General features: G+C 43.9%; 1 long non-coding RNA gene across 1 annotated transcript; it reads left to right on the top strand.

The window, feature by feature from the left end:
- The first annotated feature begins 685 nt into the window (after positions 1 to 685).
- LOC308590253 lies at positions 686 to 6,745 on the top strand. The gene is made up of 2 exons (XR_014009732.1): positions 686 to 996; positions 6,151 to 6,745. It is a non-coding gene; the product is annotated as an uncharacterized lncRNA (long non-coding RNA).
- Positions 6,746 to 7,368: the final 623 nt, after the last annotated feature.

Consider the following 7,368-nt stretch of genomic DNA (forward strand, 5'->3'; position numbering starts at 1 on the left):
TGTCACATGGAGATGGTGATAGGCAGCATTATCATTGCTCTGTGGGGCACCTGGGACCAAGAAGGCTTGCGGTGAGACAGAGGAAGAAAGAGAGGGGATAAATATATAAAAGTGAGGGAGATAGCAGTGAACAAGATAAGTGTTTTTGTTTCTCAATGGGAGGCTGGCACAGAGAAAGAATCTAAACCATAAAGACAACAATGAAGTGTACTGTAGAGCAGCTTGGAATGCTCTCTTTTAATTAGCTGCCGGTACAAAGAAAACCACTTTCCTCCTCGAAAGGAATACTGCTTCTGGTTGTATGGATATCATACAGCTGCTCCATCAGTAATAGTTAGCAGCAAGTGTTTATGAATCTACTCTGTGGCCAGGAAACTTCGGGTTTCCCCAGCACGGACTAGAATGCTGTGCCACCAATGTCACAATTGTCCCCAGAGTAAAGGACCCATTAAATTTGCAGACTGCAATCAGCCAGGTCCACATTGCAGAGCCCAAGCGTTGCATCCCAGCAAGTCCTGCATCACTGCAAAGGATCCTGGGTAGCCTCTTCCTGAATTAGGCTCTGCAGCCAATTCAGCTTGAGAGCTGCATTCCATTCAGGGCTAATTTTTTTTTTGATAGATGTAGCTAAGTGGTAAGTAATCCTCTCTCATCTTATCTCCCCAATATGGCCAAATTCTCTTAGGGCTAGAGGTGACTCGCAAGACAGCGCTCATCTCTCCTGGCAAATCAACTGCCGCTCTTGCTCTCAGAAACCTAGGGGCATTGTCAATATTCTCTATCCAGGAAGGGCCCGTCGTCTTGACAGGGCTGCTGGTAACAAATAAAGGCAAACAAGAGCCCATTGTGAAGAGAGGAAGATCAAGAATGTGCGACCCAAAATTATTCTTACTTTCCTCTTCCCAGGAAGCCCCTCCAGCAAGGTCAGGACTGAGGTCAGTGGTGGGATCCTCTAGGCCACCAGGACTCCATCGTTGACCTGTGAGGTCATTTCAGGTGAGCCACGCCTACCTGTGTGACACCTGACACCACACATGTTGCCAGGTGCAGGGCAGGTAAAGATGGGGCATGGCTGTAAGGGGTTTGCATTAACAGGTGATCAAATGCTCAGCATTGCTGCAAAGGCCAGCTCAAAGGGCTCTGCAAGGCTCGACCAACAGCAAGAATCTCTCCTGGGGATTCACCCTGGGACCTTCTGCATGCTCTCCCACTAAGCTATGGCCCTTCCCCAAAGCACATACATTTATTCATACACATAACCTAAGAGTAATTCTTTTCTATTAATTCAAATGCCCAGGTGACTTACAACTCAATAATCAAGCAGGCCCATGACAGTGAAAACCCCATTTAAACCAGTTCAGTTTATCGAGCAACATCATCTCCAAAGTGTCTGGTTCTAAGTTCTAAGGACGTGATTTTGAGTTAGCTATGTCCATGAATTTCAGTGGGTCTACTCTGAGTATGACTAACATTGGATACAACCTTTTATTTTTAAAGAGACTTTGGAGTCATCCTAAATATTTTGGCTACTGTGGCATCTGATACTGTTTTTTTACATCATTGTATTTTATTCTGTGGTTGTAGGTTGTTGTTGTTTTACTGTTTATTGTACATTGTGCTGATCTCCTGAGGAATGAAGATATAAACAATTTTAAATAAATACATTTTCCAAGACTGCTAGTGTCTGGTATTACAACTGGAGCAGGGCAGTTGAGCCTGAGCAGGAGCTTGGGCCTCATATCAAGGCTCTTCTGGGGCTAGGAGCCTAATATTTATTGTAGGCTTGGCCAATCCAGGGGACAGATACTGCCAGCCAATCACAAATGATGATACTGCTCTTTCTTCTTTAACCCAAAGGCCCGTTTCTTCACAATCCCCTTTTCTCAAGATTATTTGAGAGAAGTCGTAATTTCACTCCAAATTTCAAGATTCTAGTCTTAAGGCAGGTCTGCTTGGTCTATTTCAGCTGGTACAGCAATTCCCAACGACATCTTTGCATTGGCTAATGAATGCAACTGAAAGAGGGGCTAATGCAAATCATCAGCATTAATGATAATAAGAATAGTTATTATTACTATTATAAAAAATACTTGGTTTTGCTGTCAGTGCCTTTTCAGAAGAGGATCTTAGAGTCTTGTAAACATTAATTAATTAGGCAACAAAAGGAAGCTAATGAGGGAGCTTGTTCAAATCAGTTCTTGACTGTTCAGTGTTGTTCCACTAAGCATCACGGGGAATTTCACTCAGTTTGCTCCATCCTTGATGACTGGCAGCTGAATGTGTGAACCAACTCTACTGAAAAGCACAGGGAATTTCTGTCTGTAGCATTTGACATGTGCTGGCTTTTTCACACATACAAGTGATCACTTAATGCAGCCCTCAAGTGTTAAGCATGCGTGAATGATGGGTCAACCAAGTATTTGCTTGTGTGCAGGAAACAAGGTTGTTTTCCAGCATGTATGAAACTTAACCCTAAATATCTCTGTGAACATGGCATAGGAAGCATTGGGTGTCCTGTTGAAGGGCTGTGTGGCTCAGTGATAGAGAAGCTGCTTTGCATGCCCTCCCTGGTTCAGTCCCAACATCTCCAGGGAGAATCCAGGTGAAAACTTGATTAGGTAGGTGAATCATGAATGCTACCCTGGACTACAGAGGATAGAACAGGCTTCCTCAACCTCAGCCCTTCAGATGTTTTTGGCCTACAACTCCCATGATCCCTAGCTAGCAGGACCAGTGGTCAGGGATGATGCGAATCGTAGTCTCAAAAACATCTGGAGGGCCGAAGTTGAGGAAGCCTGGGGTAGAACTATGGCAGCCAATACGGTGGAGGCAAATTTCCCCTTCTAAAAGTTCCTATTTTTGCACAGCAGAAATACCTGCCAAAATCAGGTAGACACTGCAGATCTTAGCCTGTGTGATACCATTGTTTTTATGGGATGGGAAATATATTTGATTCAGTCCACATTTAAAGGTAAACTTACTTAATTCACCCTTCCTGAAACAATGCAAAATTCATTTGAAATTCTCACTTCTTTGAATTTTGCAATGCTATTCTCAAGTAAGGCCCCCCCATCCCCGTCCCCCGTCCCCCGCTATACATACTGGGGCAAACTGTATATGAAAATGGAAACATTTGAGAAAACATGCACAACATACACTATATTAGGGGAAATATTTAGGCAAAAATATGTGTATTAGCATAAAATCACATCAAAATGCTGATGATTTTTTATGAGACTGCTTCAGCTTTTCCAGGAACATTTGTGTAAAGCAATGGGTCCATTTGATTCAGCTTAGATGGGTTTTTGAATGCTCAGAACCACTCTGTACCACTCTGTCCTGCTCCTAGCACAGTGCTGAAACTAAATACCCATGGTAGCGCTAGTATATCTGTGTGGAGGTCTGTATTGGAACTGACAAGCCAGTTGGAGCAAAGAGCACTGATAAGCCAATGTCAGCATGATCCCATTATCTGAGACTGGTATTGGTGGGAGAGACCAAAGACGTGGCATAAATTGCCAGCCTTTACCAGCTTTGTTAATTGCATGAGAGTGGAGTCTGGCACATAAACACCCCACCAACCATTCATCAGCATTCCCTCCTTGCCACCCCCTAAAGCTCAGAGGCAGATGATAAAGTCTTTCCATTTCGTTGCCGGAGAGCTCTGAGAATCCCTGAAGAAACAGTAAATCCCCCTTTAGCTTGGAACTGATTACACACCTCACTTTTGTAAGAGCGTGATAAAGGCTTTGGCGGAAACCCAGTCGGCAGTATACCTCCCCCTCCCCTACAATCAAAGCATTGCAATTCCTGCCAACAGATCCAGAGACCTTAATTCACGACAAACACCCCAACCCTCATGAGGGCTCCAAGAGTTACCCATCCCTGCTCTTTCTGTTTTCTTTGTCCACACTCTCGAAGCCCCTGACCATTATAGTTCCCACCCCTGGTCCTTCCCAGGCCCATTTCCTCTATTACTGAGAACCAGAGTTGGGTCTGCCCCAAGTGGACACTTGGGAGGGATCTCCAGTGAATGGAAGCTCTTTGACAGGGGCTCTTATATGTTGCGTCTGTTTGCAAACCCACTTTTGTTTTATGTACATTAAGAGTTTTAAGTGCATACATAAGGAATCAGTGTGAAGAAAGAAAGAAAGAAAGACCCTTAGACCCATGAGGAAAGAAAACCCAGGTCCGCTGCAAGAAACCCAGGTCCGCTGCAAGTAAACACTTTGAGCTGTTTTACAAACATACTTTAATATACCACACTACTGAAATACAAGTCACACCTTAGCTAGGAGTCATATGGCTATTTGCATTTGGTCAGAGAAAGTTGAAGTTTGAGTTTCTTGGAGCTGATGAGGAAGATGTAGAAATTTGATGGGGCTGCCTGCCCACTTGCCCCTGCTCAGTGTAAATATTTGTAAATAGTGGAAGGGATATTACAAAAAACTTCCATTATACCTCCTCACAAGGAAGCTGATTCTGTAAAAGTCCCAGCCACTGGAACTTCCTATCACAAGGAGTTGCTACTATATCTTCATACTTTTCTAGTGATCAGCAGGTACAGTGCTATGTGTGTGCCAGTTTTCACCTTCTTGAAAAACTGGAAGTACTTTAAGAATTTGGGAATATAACTCATGCCCCCTATTCCTAGGGAGAGGTTTACAAATGGCAAATTCTCATTTCATGCTTTGTTAGCAATTCGTGTGTCTTTAACGATACACATAATAAATACAAGCTTTCTAGGGTGCCTAGAAATATAGTATTATTATTTACAAATTTCTTAACCACGGTTCATCGTAAGGTCCCAGGGTGGGTTATAGCAATTTAAAACTCAATATAAAAAACAGTTTAAAACAAATTATTGTCACAGACGGATTATGTATGTTCTGTTAAACATTTTGGAGTAGTAAAAATGTCCCATATTCATAGGAAAATAATTGCTAATATGTCTCTTTCAGATTAGGATTATGTGTGTACAAAATTCAACACCCCCATCTCTCTCTCTCTCACACACACACACACACACAAACACACACACACACACACACAGGGACTTAAACTATTTGTGATATAATTCGAGTTCCCTCACTTTGAGAGAATTGTGTATAAATGTCCATTTTTCATTGCTGCGAGTAATCCAGTTATCTCTTACATGTGTCATGTAGAACCAGCTGCTCAGGCCTCTAGCACATGGCGCTGTATCCTGGGAATTTCAGTTCCCCACTTCCCCCATGACTGAGTGGGGCCCATGTGCCACCATCTATGCACAGGGGACAGATGCAGCTCTCCTGTTCCCATGATCTACAGCAGTTCCTTTCCCTTCTCTCTTGTGACCTTTATTTTAAAGCAAAGAAAACAACCTGGATAGTTGCAATCTGGAGTACATACATTCTAACGAGGCAGGTAACAGTTGGGATCCATTAAATTTAGATTTGAAGAAGAACAAAAATGAAAAGAATTGTAGCTTGGCACACTATACATTTTCCTTCCTTCCTTCCAGGAGAAAAAGAAAGACTATTTCAAAAATTGCTGTCATGCTCCCAGACTGATCCAGAGATGGAAAGAAAGAGGCAGAATTAAGTGCTTTGGAAAGCTGGCAAGGATTCCTCTGGGAGCTTTTTCTAAAATCTCTCTTTTCCACCCCTCCCTCCCATCAAATATTAAAAATGAGATTATTGTTGTTCTGCTGACAATTCAGTCTTTCTTTTTTCCCCAGCCAGGTGTTCCTGCCTTCATAACATGAATCACTGGCCCCAGGCTTTTGGGGGGCTGTCCTTCCTGTTCAAATGAGGGGCACTTGAGGCTTCATGTCCTGCTCTTAGCCAACTTTGGACCTCTAGTCTGGGTGGGAGCAACAGTAGATCTCCCTGGCAGTGCAACACATGGGGGGGGGGCTTTTGATCTGATTCTCTTATGGCAAGAAAATGTTGATGAGCTAAAAATAATTGCTAGGCCACATTGTGTCAGCAGGTTGCATTGTCTCGTTGCACACAGAGGCATCTGCTGGCGCGCATGCGTGCAGGCAGGAAGATTTGCAAGTACACTCTGCAAACAATGGCACTAGCTCCCACATCGGCTCCCGTTGCTTAGATACTTAACACACCTTACACATCTGAACTCTTGTGCTTTCTTTGTCTTCCTCTCCAGAGCCAGCTTCGTCAAGAGAGGGGGCTGGGGAAGAGGCCATCGCTACTCCACCCCCTTCATCAGTGGTGGGCAGGGAGCAGCTAAACTGAGAATGTGTGCCAAAGCTGACATGAGATGACTCATCTAAGTAAGCCAAGCCACATGTAGGGATGAGATGTTTGATTTGAATTTTAATGAGAATCGACCAAAGTCATGCTTCCCAAAGCAACACATGAACTGAGATGTGGATATATTTCAAGATTCACATTCCTCTGGACTTTGCAATACAGTTGTCCGATCAAAGCCCCCATGCCAAAATGCATATACTACGGAGACACTGTGCTAAAAAATTGCATATGCTAGAGAAAATAGCATAAAGCATCCGCTTAGGAAATATCACTTGTAAAAATGCATACAAGGCCAAATGACATTCAAATATACATATCTCAGACCTTCTGGATACTGACACCAAACAGTTACTGCTGTTGGGCTAGAGCTGTTGCCCAACTCTGCAGCCGCTGTCTCCTGTGTTCTGAGGGATAATGAAGTCTTCCGAGTCTGAGTAATCTGGCAAAGCAACGTCTTCTACCTAATAAAGTCTAGTAACAGGAAACAATGCCTGCACACCATCAATGCCTTCTTTTGAGCTTGGGGTGAGGGAGCTGGGGGGAATAGGAAACCTTCAGCCTGCTTATCAGACTCTCACCATTCTTCAAGATGAGAGCACCATTAAGCAGATTCCTGTCCCTTCCCCCACCCGCTAGCACACAGCCACCATCATCAGGAGGTTGGCTGAGACAAAGGAAACTTTCAGGCTTTTTGATCCAGGGCCAACCTGAGACAAATCCTTATCCCAAGTGGCTGTATCCTACAAGGTAGGTGTGCCCCAAGTTCCAATACAACGTCACAGAGGGTCCTGGCCTGAACCTCTCAGATCTCTGAGTGTGGGTCCATTTATTCTACTCATCGGGATATAGGACCCTTCCTATCTCAGCAAGTTATGGGAGTTGTAGTTCAACAACATCGGGAGGGTCACAGCCCCTACCATCTCTGGTATAATCAAAATTCTTTTTGCCCCAAATATTTTGTCTGACCAGAGGTGGGGTGCTCTAGAGGTCTAGGTATGTCCTGTGGGCCATGAATTAGCTACCCCTGCACTCGAGAAATTTCACAAATCCTACTGAAGCCAGCTTTGCTGTCCTAGAAAAGGCCCAAAGTGTTTCTCTCAAGTAAGAGCCC

Source organism: Podarcis bocagei, assembly GCF_964188305.1.
Source record: "Podarcis bocagei genome assembly, chromosome: 7".
NCBI classification, from domain to species: Eukaryota; Metazoa; Chordata; class Lepidosauria; order Squamata; family Lacertidae; genus Podarcis; species Podarcis bocagei.